We start from the raw sequence: 17,717 nt of genomic DNA on the forward strand, positions 1-17,717 counted from the left end.
TTTTACTCCTCTATAAGGCAAAGGTCTGGATTCTACACTTCTTTTGATAGAATGAAGGGTAGTTAATAGATCATTTTAGGTATAAAACTATTGATAACAGTATTACTAATTTGAATTATAGTCAGGCATACATGCTTTTCAGTAGAGAAAATTAGTAACTAATTATCTTGTTATTGGAAATCACATAAGGTGGGCTTAGGAAGAGCAAAAATAACTTGCATTATTCGAGTCGGAAACAAAAGCAATTTTAGAGCTTTTACCTCAAATCCTTCCCTAAGTTCTGGGGAAAGAGATAGCAATTTGTGCTCTATTTCATAATACTTAACTGTATGTTCAAAACTTTACAATTTATAAGCCCTTCCATTTCATTTTACCTTCACAGTAGGTTTATAAGGTTGGCAGGTTAGTATGTTTACAAATGAGTAAAGGTTGTCTTACAGAGGCTTTATGACTTGCCCTAACTCACTTCTTAAGAGGCAGAACTGGGATTAGAAATTCATCTTCTGACTCATAGTCCCGTGCTCTTTCCTTTATGATGCTGCTTTTAAAAACAATCATCTAACACATCTTCCATAACTCATATCCTTTAAACTGCAGTGATAACTGGACCTTTCTGTTATCTACTCTGTTCATGAAATAGATCATTTTATTCTTGGTTTATCTTGATCAGTCTGCACAGAATAGGTTATCAATATTCTCAGTCTGGCTTATATATTTTTATCCTCCCAGCAGAAGTCTTCCTTTTTATCAGATTTACAAAGTAATGAAGACAAAAGAGCTTTAACATGAGCTATCAAACAATAACAATTACCCACATTTTGTCATTTTGCCAAGTTTCATTCAGTGGCAGAATACCAAGCTACTCTATTTTCTACAATGCCAACTCCTGGAAGAAGGCGAAATTACAGAGAAATGAAAATCCTGTGATGGTATTTCAGTTGTAAAAAACGATTTCATCCTTCAATTCAGGGTATCACACAGCTTGGTTCCTAACCCTCACCTGACCTTAGTGCTTAAGTGGAAACACAGGTGCAACTGATGAACTTTTATAGCTTTGGGGAACTATGAGTTTCCTCATGTGCTAAATCAAATTATTAACAACAAGCACTCACTCAATTTAGTTTGCAGGGCCGCTATTAAGGACTTCACTTCATTACCAGTCACCTAAACCCAGAAAAACGAAGAAATTCCACAAAAACTATTTGCCCTCGTATTGCATTCAAAACCTATACCTCTGCTCTAAACCTCTAGCAAACTCCTGCTGCCTTTTTCCATACAACTCCCCCTCAATTTCTAAGAAGCAGATAAAGTAACTGAAAGGACAGGTGACAGCAGCCCTGAACGACAAGGGTTCACGCTCAAGAATCATTTCAAGCCAGTCCCCCTACTCCTCTGACTCTCGCCAAAGCAGTCCCGCTTCCTGGATAAAGGCGGCTACCAGGAAAACAACAGCAACAACAAACAAAAGTTACAGGCGCGTATCAACCAGCATCAGTGCCCCCATCCTTCCACAACTAGACCTATAAGGTCACCAGGCCCTGCCCTTCTCCCATTCCCTAAACCCTGGCAGCAGCTTTTCAGACGGGAAAGGATACTCTCCATATTCGACATGGTCCCACAACTTTTCTCGTGAGGAGACAGCCCAAAGCAGTGACAGGAGTTTCATAAGAGAGCGTTCAGCGTACCGCCCTGATTCCGACCTGCTGCTCCCCAAGCTCCCAGATTCGCAGTCCCACTTCCTGTTTCCGCGCAAAGCCTGCGGGGGATGGGGAGGGGGGGTGGTGGAGCGGTCTGCGACTGAGGGGCGGAGCTTGTATAATGCCAAAATGGCTGCCTCCAAGAGAGGCTGTTAGGGTGGGCTGCAGTCGCTTGGGGGCGTCGGCGGGCTCTAGAGGTTATGCCCCTCCCCCTTGTGTTCTTAACCCAGCCCCTAACGGATTTCGTCCTCCGGCTAACCGTCTAGTTCTTTCTGTTGTTGCACTCCGAACTCTACTTACTCTTCCACCCCAACTCTTTCCACAGATTTCACACTATCCTTGGCCCCTCACTTCTGTTTTCAGAGTTTAAGTCTTACGGAGGAAGGAAAAGGTATAGGGCTTTTAAAATACTTTAAAAATATGTATAACCGTATGAAATGAGGGCTTGCGGGATTAGCGGGGTTGGTAATTTTGATTTGTGAGGTTCAGTTGAACTTTTAAAAAGGATCATGATCCTTAAAGTTTTAAGTTAGAAGGGGAGGACAAAATAAGCGCAGGTTTAAGAGGTGAAGCTGCTGTGAAGTATAAATTCGTACAAAATAGATTATTCTTATTTTTCACAGTAGATGGTGTAAATTACGAAAATTACTATGAAACCTTTCCAAAATATAATCGGTGGCAGGTTAACTGAACCACTAAGTGGTCGGCGTTTTGTATGCGATATTAAAATATCCAAAGGTAATTTATTAGACGCCATCTCTAGATTTGTGGGAAGGAAGGGGGGATCTTTACCGGTATCGCTGCATTTCGATTTAAAACTCTTGGAAATTCCAAGATCTACTTTGGAAAAAAAATAGCTAGGATTATTGTTCTCTTTCTGAGGAATTTTATAAGTTTGGCTTTAATTTTTTTCTCATCTTTAAAATTTCAATATGTGGGAAAATAATGAATACATTATTGTCTTTTTATCTTTAGGATGGTTTCCTGGTGCACCAAAATGGTCCTATAAGGTCCAGACTGTTACCTAATTATAAATGCTTGATGCTGGAAAAACCTTTTTGGGGGGAATATATAGTTTCGGGGAAAGTACAATTTGGAAGCCACTTACATAAATGAAACTATATAAAGATTATATTTATTTTTTGATCCTGCTCTGTTTCTATATGTTTCAGATGAAGGTTTACCTTTATAGAGACAAAAAAAAATGGCACATTTCATTGTTGTTCCATCACTTTCCATGCTAGATAAGCAATTGCATTTCACTGTTTGAGAACTTTATTTTTTTGTATGAAAATGAAAAATATTTTTAAATAAGTTCTTTCCTATATGCTTAATATGTATTAACATAGCTCTTACAATAAATCCACATGTAGACCAGAACAATTCACTAAAGCTTCAGAATTTCCATATTTTGTGTTATTTTTAGTTATATGTGCATAGCCTATAAAATAAGCCTTTAAAGAAAGTGTTTTTAAAGTGTTTTGCATCGCATAGAACTTCTTAAGAGAGGAATCTTTAGGATAGACTAGGGTTTTTAGTAGAATTAAGATATAAAGATTTTTACAATTAAGAAGTTTGTTATTGTTGTCCATGTTAAGTAAAAAAAAATGCATATCCTGTATCTTTGATTGATTAACCACTTAGAAGATTAAGAAATTGTTATGAGTTGTGAACTAATGTTGATTCCAAAACTTGCCCGGTTTTTTGTTGGATATCTTATGTCTTAAAGTTAGCTTTATAATTTATTTTTTGATTTTAGACATAGTAATAGAAGTATTTAAAGTATATGTATAATTGCTGCTGCTGAAGCAAGGAATTGAAATGTCTTAAAATCATAAACTTCTTTTATTACAAAGAAATATAGAAAGCAAAGACATCAAATTTCAATTGTTTTCATTAAATATTGAATATGTATAAAATATTTGTAAAACATGAGTATAGAATAAACAAAAGCAATACAGCAAACATCTGTGACCCAATTTAAGAAAGCTACCATTCCTTTTAAATTCCCGTGTGTACCCCTTCCCTGATCACATTCCTTTCCTTCCTTCCTTAGAGGCAACTGCTGTCTCAAATCTATATGTAATTTCCTTGCTTTTCTTTATAATTTTATCATAGTTTTTATATCCCTGAACAATATTTAGTTATTGTTGTGCAAATAACAAAAGTTATTTAGTTGTGCATAAACTCTGTGTAAATCATACTGCTTTTTCTTCTTTGACTTGCTTTTGTAATTCATTGTAATGTTGCTTGTCTGTATTACTGCTTGTAACCATAGTTCATTCATTTTCACTGCTGTAGAGTATTCCACTATATGAACATTTTATAATTTCCCATTCATTATTCTGATGATGGATATCTGGGTTGCTTCCAGGTTATATAGCCTCTAATAATAGTGTTATATTAACACATACTCTAAACACTTAAGATCCATAACTTACTTAACTCTCCTAACATATTAGGATGAAATCTGGAAATGTTTACTTTATTATAGAGATGATTAAAGTTAACCTTTTTAAAGTCAGATATAGGGGCGCCTGGGTGGTGCAGTCGGTTAAGCGTCCGACTTCAGCCAGGTCACGATCTCGCGGTCCGTGAGTTCGAGCCCCGCGTCGGGCTCTGGGCTGATGGCTCAGAGCCTGGAGCCTGTTTCCGATTCTGTGTCTCCCTCTCTCTCTGCCCCTCCCCCGTTCATGCTCTGTCTCTCTCTGTCCCAAAAATAAATAAACGTTGAAAAAAAAAATTTAAAAAAAAATAAATAAAGTCAGATATAATCTTTAACAATATAATTTTACTCTTTCACCCTAGGAACTATTATTCATTTATTTTTTTTAATTTTTATGTATTTATTTTATTTTGAGAGAGAGACAGAGTGTGAGCGGCGGGAGGGGCAGAAAGAGAGGGAGACACAGATCTCAAGCAGGCTACAGGCTCCGAGCTGTCAGCACAGAGCCCAATGCGGGACTCGAACTCACAGACTGAGACCATGACCTGAGCTGAAGTTGGAAGCTCAACTGACTGAGTCACCCAGGCACCCCTCATTTATTGTTTATTGTATTTATATTTCTTATTATTTTGAGTTATCTTGGATCTTGGCTTTGGTTCTTCCACTCTATCAGATTAATACCTCCAACTCTGTCTCACCTAAATAGGCAACTACCTTGTTCTCCTTTCACCCTTTGAACAGGGCTATAATGATAAAGATGGCAAGTATTGGACCTCCCAAATTGTTCTTTTGGATTTTAGTTAACTTTAGATATGAAGGTTTAACTGAAGCAACATTAGTCACATATTGATAAACCCGGATGTGGTAAATTTCATTATGGATACTTATATGTGTTTTAAAATATCTGTGCATTTTAACTATGATAATTGAGATATAAAGAGCCAATATACTATCTTAACTCAGCCTCTATTGAATATATTAAAATTTGATATTATTCAAATAAAGTTAATGTAAATTATACTAATTCCTACTGTAAATTGAGTTATATTCATGGTTAATCAACTATGCTTACAATCCGTGTTAAAAAAGAACAAGCTTTGCTTTTTAAAGTTAAAAATATTTATTAAAAATTGCAGTTAAAACCTAAATTAGTTAATTTTTTTCAATTTAATTTTAGTTCTTTTGTGACTACACAGCATTTTTGTTATATTTTAACAAATGGTTTCAAGATGATCAGAAAATCAAATGGTAAATCTGGTTAAACTTTCACTGAAGTATGAAGTAAACTCTCATACACTATGAATGAGAATGGTGTACTATATGTAGTATTTCTCAAAGTTTGGTGTTCTTGTTAAAAATACAGATGGCTGGGACTCATCTCTATAGATTCTGATAGAATAAATTTGGAATAGGTCTTAGAAGTCTGTATTTTGCCTCTGTTTGTGTAATTGAAATGAACATTGTAATATAGAGTAACATATATCCTGCATTGCCTAAAATAGCTCAATGTGGATGCAACTTCATAGTTTACAAAATGCTTCTTATACATCATTTCATTTGATACTTAAAAGTAATGTAAGGCAACCTCAGCAGGCATTATGATCCTCTTTTTACCAATTAAGAGAAAAAATTAAAAACCAAAACTCAGAGATATCATATGATTTGCCCAAGCAATTTTTTTTTTAAAGTAAGCTCTACACCCAAGTGGGGCTTGAACTCACAGCCCCAAGATCAAGAGTCAAATGTTTGATCAACTGAGCCAGCCAGGTGACCCTGTCCAAGCAAGTTTTGAGCAAATGGAGTCTATATTCAGTTCAGGACTCCTTGATTTCTAACCCAGTACTTTTGAATGCATATAGCAGATTGGCAAGTAGGAATCATTAGACCACTTCTGTTTCTTGCTTTCTATACTTTAGGTACCCATTGGGTATAGGAGTAAAATGAACAGATATTCCAGTTGTCCAGCAGTCTTTCTGGTTTCTATAAGAAGATTCAGTTTTTTAGAAATCCTAGAGAGGTAGAATCTAAGGGTTTTTTTTAGTTTTTGGTTTTTGGGGTTTTTTTAGTTTTTATTTAAATTCCAGTTAGCATAGTGTAATATTAGTTTCAGGTGTACAATTTAGTGACTCGACACTTACATACAACACCCAGTGCTCATCATAAGTATCCTCCCTAATCCCCATCACTTATTTAATCCCTCCCCCTACCTCCCCTCTGGTTACCATCCATTGTTTCTATATAGTTAAGAGTCTTTCTCGGTTTGCCTCTCTCTTTTTTTTCCCCCTGTGATCATTTCTTTTGTTTCTTAAATTCTACATGTGAGTGAAATCACATGATATTTGTCTTTCTTGGACTGACTTATTTCACTTAGCATAATACTCTCTAGCTCCATCCATGTCATAGGGTCTTTCTTTGCTCACAATGGAAAAAGTTTTTCCCTAGGCTGGTATCATTTGTCTCCTGGGTTTCCTAGTCTATAACTCTTCAAGTGACAGAACAAAGAAATTAGAGCACAGCAGAGGTAAAGCTCTATTGTCTGAGACATATAGAAGGTGAGGTAGGAACAGAAGTTTAAAGACAAGAAGATGGGTTTGAGTGGCTGCAATAGGTGACCTGAAAAATATCCAGTTTGTGATTAGCAAGTGAGAGATAAACATGAGGAGACCAGATAAGAAGCTGAGTGTAAGAGTCAACTGAACAGAAACAGAAAAAAGTCTTGGATAATTAGGAAAAATACATCCATATATCTACCACCTTTATAAGTGATCATTCCTAAGATTTCATTGTTATTTTAATAACAAATGGTGATATTTGGTGATTGTAGTATATAGTTATCAGAAAGAGAATTTTTCTGGAAAGCTTTGATTATAACAGAGCACTCAAGACATTAAAATTTGCTTTTGCCAGGAAACCTTTTTAAAATGTGAATAATCAATACAATTATATCTTATCATTAGATGAGTTGATTGATTCTTAATGAGTGACATGAGAAAGAATAAAGTATTTTCCATTATTATTAGAGATGCTTTCCCCTTTGGGATGATTCCAAAGTAGTTTTGAGAGTTGTATAATTCAGAAATTCTTTAATATAGGTATAAATGCTTATAAAGAAATTCAAATTTAATATGCCTTTTTCTTATTTCTGTTATTTTACCATACAGGAGCTATTTGAAGAAAACTCAAGAGAAGAAAAAGCAAAAATAAGAGACTTTTATCAGAAGGACAAGTGAAGGCAAGGTAAAAAACAAAGCGCTTGCTCTCTTAAAAAGCTACTATTCTGTACTCGTATATCCCATTTTACTAACCACGGCACCTACACACTTAGTTCTAGACACTGCTTTTATTTACTTTCTCACCATAGACCAGTTGTAGAATTTCAAGTCAAAATTCTGTCAGTCATTCCTATGGTTTTAGAAATTTATCTGGTAACTGGTTAGTACAGAGCATGCTTTGTAAATCCTTTGAGTTCTCTAAATTTTAGTACGCACATTCTATCTTTTAAAGTTTTTTTTTATTTTAATTCCAATGTAATTAAAATACATTCTATTATTTTTGCATGTTATTTTTTTCCCAAAATCATCTATAATGTGGCCCATAATTCTTACCTCTGGGTCAGGGTTTCTCAACCAGCACTATGGACGTTTTCGGCTGGTTAGTTCATTTGTTTTGGAGGGCTGTCCTATACATTATAGGATTTTTAGCAGTATCCCTGGCTTCCAGATGCCAGCTGCTTCCTCCCATCTCCAAAGTTGTGACAACCAAAAATGTTTCCAGAGATTGCCAAATATCCTCTGGAGGATAAAATCTCTAAGGACCAGTACTCTAGCTCTAACATCAGCTAGTGCTGCCTTATGTGTAAAACCAACAGACATACAACAGCAATAACTGCAAAACATCTTTAAGCTTACTCTTTTTTAGGAATAACTGTGGCAAAAGCAAATGCAACAATAACATCTCTAGATTTTGAACTGTTTTACTAAAATTGCTAAAATTGGATCCAGGACAGGGGTTTTGAAGTCATTGTAAAATTTTTCTCTATGGAGGCTTTTGAAACAGCAGGACATTTAGAGTCATTCAGAGCTAGGTTTGAATTTCTGGCTCCTATATTTAATAGCTGATTATTTTGGACAAGTTATTTAATCTCTGTGTTTCAATTTCCTCATTCGCACAAACAGGGGTAATAATATTTATTTCCTAGGTTTATTATGAGGATTAAATGAGATTATTCTGAATGTTAAAATACTTAAAATAGAGGCTCTCAGAAATCATAGCTTAGTAATGTCTTCTGCAGCCAAAACACCCTAAATAAAGAGGTAACCATCAAGAAAGGTATTTGAAACAAAGGAGAAAATCATACTGATATAAAAGCATGGTACCTTGGTGTGTGGAAAAATTTTGGCATTTCTATTCACCACTTCTTGAGAAAGAATTAATGTCAATAAAGTGGTCAGAGGGGCACCTGGGTGGCTCAGTAGGTTAAGCATTCAACTTCGGCTCAGGTCATGATCTCCTAGTTTGTGAGTTCGAGCCCCAGATTGGGCTCTGTGCTGACAGCTCAGAGCCTAGAGCCTGCTTAGGATTCTGTGTGCCCCTCTCTCTGCCCCTCCTCTGTTCTCCCTTTCTCTCCCTCTCTCTCTCTCTTCAAAAAAAATAAATAAACATTTAAAAGAAAAGAAAAGAAATGGGTCAGAGAAGAAGTAACAAAAAGTGTCAGAAGGGCTTTGATCAGAATGGACTATTTAATATTCTTCTGTCTAGAAAGAATGGGCGCATGTTGATTGAATCAGCATAAATGGTGGAGTGTATGGGTAGAGTAAATATGAATTTTTTCCTAGGATCTTGAGCAACAAAGAGTAGGCGATCTTCCTGTGACTCAGCCTACTCGATGATAGAGGGAGGTATTTATTTTTTGTTTGTTTTTAATGATTTTATAGTATATTCTCTCAATATTACATGATTCTCTTTGTATGTTTTATAAGAAAAAAAATTTAAATGTTTTAATGTTCATTTATTTTTGAGAGAGAGAGAGAGAGAGAGAGAGAGAGAGACAGTGTGTAAGCAGGGGAGGGGCAGAGAGGAGACACAGAATCTGAAGCAGGCTGCAGGCTGTGAGCTGTCAGCACAGAGCCCAACATGGGGCTCAGACTCACAAACTGTGAGATCATGATGTGAGCCAAAGTTGGGTGCTTAACTAACTGAAGCACCCAGGTGCCCCAAGAAAATGTATTTATATGAGAAAATTTTTAAATATAAAGGTTATAAATAATAATATATTAAATACCCATGTTTCCACCTCCAAGAGTTTACAATAGTCAATATTTTGTCCCATTTGTTTCCAGTTCTTTTTAAAACCAAGTAAATAAAATATAGTGAAGTTGAAGTCTTCTTTGACCACGCTCACTAGTATTATTCTCTGCTCTCCTCCTGGAGACAACTACATTCATGAGGTACTATGTGTATCCTTTTCCACGCATAAATATGCATTCAAGTAAAATATACAATATTTTGGGGGCATCTGGGTGGCGCGATTGGTTGAGTATCCAACTTCGGCTCAGGTCATAATCTCACAGTTCATGAGTCTGAGCCCTGCGTCAGGCTCTATGCTGACAGCTCAGAGCCTGGAGCCTTCTTCAAATTCTGTCTGTCTGTCTGTCTGTCTGTCTATCTCTCTCTCTCTCTCTGCCCCTCCCCTGCTCTCACTCTAGGTCTCTCTCAAAACTAAACATTTAAATAAAATAAAATAAAATAAAATATACAGTATATTTATGTTTTTAAATTTACATAAATATTAGTATATGTCTAGGTTTTGTACCCTTTATCAAACATTACTTTTGATATCTACCCGTGTTGATGTATCTACATTTGTATATGTAATAATTTATTATACAAATATGGCTCATTTTATTTATCCACTCCCTCTTCATGGACATTTATAGGTTGCTTTCATTTTTTTCCCCAATTACAAGAAATGCTGCAGTAACTAACTGTATAATGCTGTACACATTTGCAAGAGTTATCTAAGGTATATACTGAAAGTAGAATTACTGGGTCATTGAGTAGAAATATCTATCTTAAGATAAGTGGACAAGTAGTTAAAAAGGTTTTGTATACTGGAAATGAAGTTTCAAAAAGGAGTTAAATTTGCATGCATTTGATGGAAGCATTTTATGGCTTTTATTTGGGATGCTTTAGAAGTCAGACATGCCTGCTTATTTCAAAAACAGTTTAATGAAATATTGATTGCCTACTATGTGCTTAGAACTGCACAACTGATATTATGAGAAACAGAATACTGAGCTGGATGAACTAATCCAGGGTGGCTTTTATTATGCTCTTATTCAGTCAAAAGGAAAGACTACAGGACAAGATCAATGTACCACGCAAAAGTATATGAAGTGTGAGTATATCAGGTTCATTGCCTGTTTGATTTGCGTAGCTCTGGTCAAGGTTTGTCACATGCTTTCCTCCTCTCTGAACCTCACATTTATAAGACCATTATTGATTAGTTGTAGCTGAGATACACTGAAAGTTAACATTTGTCCTAAGCTGAATCTTGATCAGATCTAGGCAGTGATCCAGACTACATAAAAATTAATAGCCTGTTCCTTTTTTCAGATTTAATTCTTTATAAAAGAAATCACCGAATATTTCATATCTATCTAACTGAAGTTACCCTAACTGGAGGTAAGATACAAAGTTTAGAGAGGCAGAAATATATGACTTGGAGGAAAAAAGAGAGGTTGTGGAACTTGCTAAAGATCATACATTAGATTGTTGTGAATTTAGCCTTTCATTTCTTATTTCACCTTTCAAATAACTCCTCATTTAATATGTATTTATGAGCAGGGTAGAAAGGATCATCTTGAAAATTCCCTTTGACAATTATGTTAATAAATAAAGTATGGTTTTAGTAAGTTCAACTTTGTATAGAGGGAAGGAAAGAAAGATTATGGGCATATATTTGATAAGCATATTTTCCATTATATTATTATTTTATAGTTCTTCATTTTTTTATTTAAAGCAGTAGTAGTTGTTAGTGTTCCTTTCTCCTTTCTTATTACCCTTTCCCTAATTTTTTTTAAAAAAATTTAATGTTTATTTATTTTTGAGAGAGAGAGAGAGAGAGACAGACAGAGCGTGAGCAGGGGAGGGGCAGAGAGAAAGAGAAACACAGAGTCTGAAGAAGCTCCAGGCTCTGAGCTGTCAGCACAGAGCCCGATGCAGGGCTCAAACTCATGAACTGTGAGATCATGACCTGAGCCAAAATCGGATCAGATGCTCAACTGACTGAGCTATCCAGGTGCACCTCCCTAATTTTTTATTTTTTATTTATTTTACTCATTCTCATATTCATCCTTAGTACCAACCCTTTGGAATACTTTAAAGTCATGCCTGATCAAGGAATCTCAAGCTCAACTGAGATTTCTATACTTAGACTCAGAAGGGTTTACTAGAATTCATAGGATACAGTGCAACTTTAAGGTGAAGATTTAGTTAACTGGAATTCATAGGATACACTTCAATTAAGTGAAGATTTAGTTAATAGTCTTATATTAGGCAAAGAGGGACCACATCAGGTGCATGAATGTATAAATGTTCCAATACTTCATGTTTTTTAATATTTACTAGAAATCTATCAACTTCTAAAAAGTTACCGTTTAGAAATTTGGTGTCAATCAGAGTGATACAACCACTTCTAGTAATCACTGCGATAAACAACTTTGGTTACTATATAAATTGTTATTATCTTTTTATCTGTGTGCCTATCTCTTCATTCAGTTTATAACCTTCTTTAGGACCAGGTCATTTTATTACTTATGACTTGTGACCCCTGGAACCAACTGATTTCCTTGCATATAGTTGAAACTTAGTACATTTTTAATATTGATAAGGTTTTATTACTTTTTAAATTAGAGCTATTTCTTATATTCAGAGAGATGACTTCATAACCAGTTACATGTCTGTGATTGGGAAACATATGCAAATATTTGAGGAGTAAGAGATTTGTAAACGATTTATTAGCTGAGAGTAAGAAATTTGGAAAAGATTATTAGCTGAAGAGAGAAGACAAGAAACTCTTATTTTCAGCAGGCAAACATGTCTGTTAAAATAATCTCTCTCTAAGTGAATATATCTGAAGTTGAGAACTGCCTGTTCAATACAAATAGCAGATTATTTATGTTTATACATGTTAGATGCTTTTGATACCAGTCAGTAACTGAGCATGAATGAGCTTCCAACAGAATTAGCAGTGGAAACTACTCTCTTATGAATCTCAGGTATCTCTGTTCTGATAATGATAAAAATTAACTAATTTTAGTGCTCGCAAAGTTGTTCCTGATTTTATGACCCTGATATCTTTATAAATGGTATAAGTTAGTTGATTGATGGTCCTGTAATTTTACAGTTATTAAATATCATATATTGAAGTGTCCTTCTGATTAGAATACCTTTCAAGAGAAATATATCCACCCCCACCACAAAAGATAATTTTTGTTGTGAATGACTAAAAAAGAAGACCTTGTCAAAATACCATGTAGTTAAGTGTTACAGGAGGCAAGTCCTGGTTTATTATTTTTTAACTGTGTCTGAAGCATTTTGGTCATAGAGATGTAGTAAGAACTTTTAAATACTTGTCCTCTCTAAAACTGAATGGGCAAAGAACTATCTTCAAGCTTATAATCATAGGACAAATTGATATCATTATACACAAAGAATACACTGATTTTATTAAATCAGTAGTTTTCTTCATGAAGCAGACTTGTGGTTTTAATTACTCTTTGGGAACTTTTTTTTTGGAGAAAGGTTCTCCTAATGTCTTTGTACTAATGTAGTAATAGGAGATGTTTTTGTTGAATCTAATTAATTAATGAACATTTTTGGATACCTTCTTTTTCCCACAACTCTGGATGAAAAAGAAATGTAAGACATGAATGTGTCCTCAAGGAAGTTATAATTCAGTTGTGGAAATCAAACCAGCATATATTGAACAATTAGAGAACACTAAGTGTTAACTTTGCAACACTGGCTTGATGTTGAAGATATCAGTATTGACTAGAATGCTCAAGGTTTCATGGAAGACATCAGAATTAGAAGATTAGGGTAGGCCATGGGAGAAAGGAAAGTAATTCCAGATAGGTAGAATGACATGATTGAAAACATAGGGATAAAGATTAATACCTATTTACACTCCAGGGGTATGTCTGTGTTGGTATAGTCAGTAACCCCACTTTAAATCCTAACTGGGAGACTATGAAACTCTAGTGTTTATGTAGTTAAGTAATGTATTTCTTGTTTCTTCTATGGCATGTTTTCACTGACTGAAAATGCTACCAAATAAGCATATCAAGGGTAATATCTTAGTAACGTTTTCCTAGTTAACTCTGTCCTGTGTAGTAGAGATTAGAGATGTCAGTCTTTAAAAGATAGTTTAGAGAGGTGCCTGGGTGGCTCAGTCCTTTGGGCATCTGACTTCAGCCTAGGTCATGATCTCGCCATTCCAAAGTTTGAGCCCCACGTCGGACTCTGTGCTGACAGCTCAGAGCCTGGAGCCTGTTTCAGATTCTGTGTCTCCCTCTCTCTCTCTCTGCCCTTTCCCACTCACACTCAGTCTCTCTCAAAAATAAACATTAAAAAAATTAATAAAAAAATAAAAGATAGTTTAGAGCTGTGTGATATTAAAATAATTTTAGAAGGTCCAGAACCAGATGAGTGAGACTGAGAAATCAATTGTCCCTGGTTTATTGGTTGATATTTATGGCTTCATTAAACTATCTTACATATAAGCAAACACAAATGTACAGCTTTTACTGTACTGCCTATAGCGACACCATTTTTTTTTTTTAGTTTGCACTTAATATGAAACAATAGCAATAATGCTGCAATAAGATCTTATTGCTAAATAACTCAATGGGCAGATGAATAATGAGATAATTTATAAGTTGTGAATAAAATTTTTGTTTTGGGTATTGAAAGATGTGTTCTTTTCTTTTGAATGAATTTTAAGCTAATATCTTATTGGATGGGCTATCAGTTACCACACAGTTCTAATAGAAGGGTGAAAAAATCCAATTAAGGCATTTGAACCAAAAGAAATACTATTTTGATTCAGGTACATTTGGAGAATATCTTGATAGTTTGAATCATTAATTTTAGAATTTGGTAGTGTTTGTTCCTGTTCAGACTGGTTAACTGTATGTGATTTAAAGCTGAATTTTGGTATAAAAATGAATTTTCAATTTGATATAAGCTAGAACTAGAAAATATGTTTCAGTAAATAGTGACTTTTTTTCTTAAAGTACAAAATAAAGTTCAACTCAAGTTCTTAGTCTGTGGAAGTTACTAGGAGGAATGCAGATTGTTGGTTGCACGTGATATGGGAGAAATATCATTTGTGTGTGATATTTGATAGTGTATGTTCAGGGAGGTTACAGAGCAATAGTCAGCTTATTTGGATATTTGTGATAAAGGCATATATATTAGAAGAACCAAGGGAACTCTCCACTAATAGCTCTATATGTTGAAATAAAACTCAAAAAGATAATGAAGAGAGTTCCAAATTGAGCAAAGTAGTTCTGCGCAGTGTCCTTAAGATAGCTGACCTTCTGTTTTTGTAGAATAAACTCATATAAAGTTAGAGATACTAAGGGTCTTTTTTTTAAGTTTACTTATTTTGAGAGAGCGAGAGTAGGGGAGGGGCAGAAATAGAGGGAGAGAGGGGGAGTCCCAGGCAGGCTGAGAGATCATGACCTGAGGTGAAATCAAGAGTGGGACGCTTAACCAACTGAACCACCCAGGTGTCCCAGGGATGCTAATGTTCTTAATAACCTAGTCCAACCCTTTAATTGCACAGAGGAGACTAAAGTTTCAAAGTGGTGAGGTGACTTGGCAAGTCCCACAGACGGTATTAGAGTCAATATTAAAATCTAGGTATCCTCCTTTCCAAATCTAGTCTTTACTATAACTTATTACCGATATGAGACAAGATATGATTTGAATGTTGTTGTTAAAAAACATGCTAGCCCTGGTACATCTTATCATTATCCTCTCCTATACCAGAAATTCCTAATATTAGTGATTCTTATGTAATCCTGTAATCTCCCTTTCTTTCTCTCTCTCTCTCAAAATTAAATAAACATTTAAACAGATTTTTTGTAGGATCAGAAAAGAATTACCAGGAATTATATTTCCAAGTTTTTGAACTACTTTTTATATTTGTTAATGGTAAAATTAGTGGTGTTCTTAATATTAAGAAAACTTGTCTGATACAGAGTAAATATTCTCATTTTTATGTAAGAAACATCAGAATCATCCACTGCATAAATTTCCATGTCTTGGTTTTTATTTTAAAAATTTGTAAAAGAAACAAGATTTATGGTGTTTTATATATTTATTGTAGCAGTCTAAGACAAATATTCCTAGAGAAATTAGGAGGCAGTTTTAAAAACCATGGGCTTTAGAGTTAACCTGTTTTTAAAAATATTTATTTATTTTTGGGGGCACTTGGGTGGCTCATCTGACTTCGGCTCAGGTCATGGTCTCATGGTCAGTGAGTTCAAGCCCCGCGTCAGGCTCTGTGCTGACAGCTCAGAGCCTGGAGCCTGCTTTGGATTCTGTCTCCCTCTCTCTCTGCCCCTCCCCAGCTCACGCTCTGTTCTCTCTGTCTCTCAAAAATGAATAAACATTAAAAAAATTAAAAATTAAATAAAATATGTATTTATTTTTGAGAGAGAGAGAAAGTGCGCACACACACACACACACACACACACACACGCAAGTGGGGGAAGGGCAAAGAGAGAGGGAGACACAGAATCCCAAGTGGGCTCTGCAAATGCTGTCAACACAGAGCTGGACAAGGGGCTCAAATCCACAAACTATGCAATCATGACTTGAGCCAAAATCAAGAGTCAGAGGCTTAACCAAGTGAGCCACATGAGCACCCTGAGTTAGACCTGGTTTTTATATCCTGACTCTGACAACTGTGCCTTTTGGAAAGTTAGTTTCTTTATCTATAAAACAAAGGTGGTTATACATTCTTCATACAGTTATTGTGAGGATTAACTGAGACAAAATAGTTAAAGGTATTTAGCAGACTACAAGAAACCCAATTAATATTCAATAAAAGATAGGATTCATTATTTTATTGTTAAGAGCAGCAGCAGCAGAATAATTGTAATAGTAATTGTTGCTTTTGTCACCATACTCTGTTTTGTCATAGCAATATGTTGTGTCATAGCTAATGTGAAATCTCTTCAGGCAGACATTGGGTTCAATGATTATTTCATGAGTTTCACTTGCACTGTTTAATAGTTTCTCAAGGTATGTTAAGAAAAGTTGAAAGGATTGTCAGTGTCATTATTTATACTACTGAATAGATTGTCCCAGTGGTAGGAGGGGTGGGGGAGAAAGAGAGAGAGAGAGAGAGAGAGAGAGAGAGAGAATGAATGAGTGCTTTCCTTATGGAATTTATTCCACAAATGTATTATGAAACCTTAATAATGGTGTCAGTGTTTTTATTGAGAAAATAGTAAACCGTCTTATTTTTCTAGCTCTTTGGCCTTAATATAGATCTTAATATTGTTTATTGTACAGATAACTTTAGAATTTTGTCCTTTTAGTAAAATTCATTTAAAGTAGTAGTACTTTACAAAATAAGGTTAAAGACAGCATTTTTGGCTATAGCTTATTATTTCATTTTTTTGATAAGGACTTTCTCAGTTATCCTTTTGTATCACAAAAGACGTAAGAGCTAAATGTCTTTATTTTTTATGTTTTTATTTAAATTCCAGTTAGTTAATATGAAGTGTAATGTTAGTTTCAGGTGTACAATATAGTGATTCAGCACTTCCATAAAACACCCAGTGCTCATCACAGCAAGTTCACTCCTTAATCCCCTTCACCTAGAGCTAAGTGTTTTTATAGTGACATAGCAGATACGCAGTTTTTTCTTTCTCCAATTTTTTATTTAAATTCCAATTAGTTGACATACAGTGCAATATTAGTTGCAGGTGTACAATTTAGTGATTCAAGCCTTACATATATCACCCAGTGCTCAAGTGCAGACAGTCCTTAATCGCCATCACCTATTAAACCCATCCCCCCCCCCACATCCCCTCCAGTATCCCTCAGTTTGTTCTCTGTAGTTAAGAGTCTTATTTCCTGGTTTGCCTCTTTTTCCCCCTATCTTTATCTGTTTTGTTTCTTAAATTCCACATATGAGTGAAATCGTATGGTATTTTCTTTCTCTGACTTCACTTAGCATAATACTCTCTAGCTCCATCCACATCGTAGCAAATGGCAAGATTTCATTCTTAATATTCCATTCTATTTTTTTAAGAGATAGCTATACATTCTATTTGATTTTTGAGAAAAGGTAAGAGAATGAATGCTTTATTGAATGCTCACTGTGTATTTTCTTATTTAATCATTGAATAGCCATGTAAAGTATATTATCATTGTTGCCCTCACTATAGATGAGAAAACAAAGATACAAAGATTAGACAACTTACTCATGGTAACATAGTTGATAAATTATAAATACTCAGATTCAAGCCCTGATATATTAGGATTCCAAG

At 35.1% G+C, this 17,717-nt stretch overlaps 1 long non-coding RNA gene across 1 annotated transcript in view; it reads left to right on the forward strand.

Moving 5' to 3' along the window:
* The first annotated feature begins 1,940 nt into the window (after positions 1-1,940).
* Positions 1,941-17,717, forward strand: part of LOC123594131 — a 77,517-nt gene continuing 61,740 nt past the window's right edge. Inside the window, exons 1-3 of the long non-coding RNA XR_006710675.1 lie at positions 1,941-2,088; positions 7,305-7,380; positions 10,759-10,827. This is a non-coding gene — a long non-coding RNA (uncharacterized LOC123594131). The remainder of the gene's footprint in view (positions 2,089-7,304; positions 7,381-10,758; positions 10,828-17,717) is intronic.

Source organism: Leopardus geoffroyi, chromosome X, assembly GCF_018350155.1.
Source record: "Leopardus geoffroyi isolate Oge1 chromosome X, O.geoffroyi_Oge1_pat1.0, whole genome shotgun sequence".
Lineage (NCBI taxonomy): Eukaryota > Metazoa > Chordata > Mammalia > Carnivora > Felidae > Leopardus > Leopardus geoffroyi.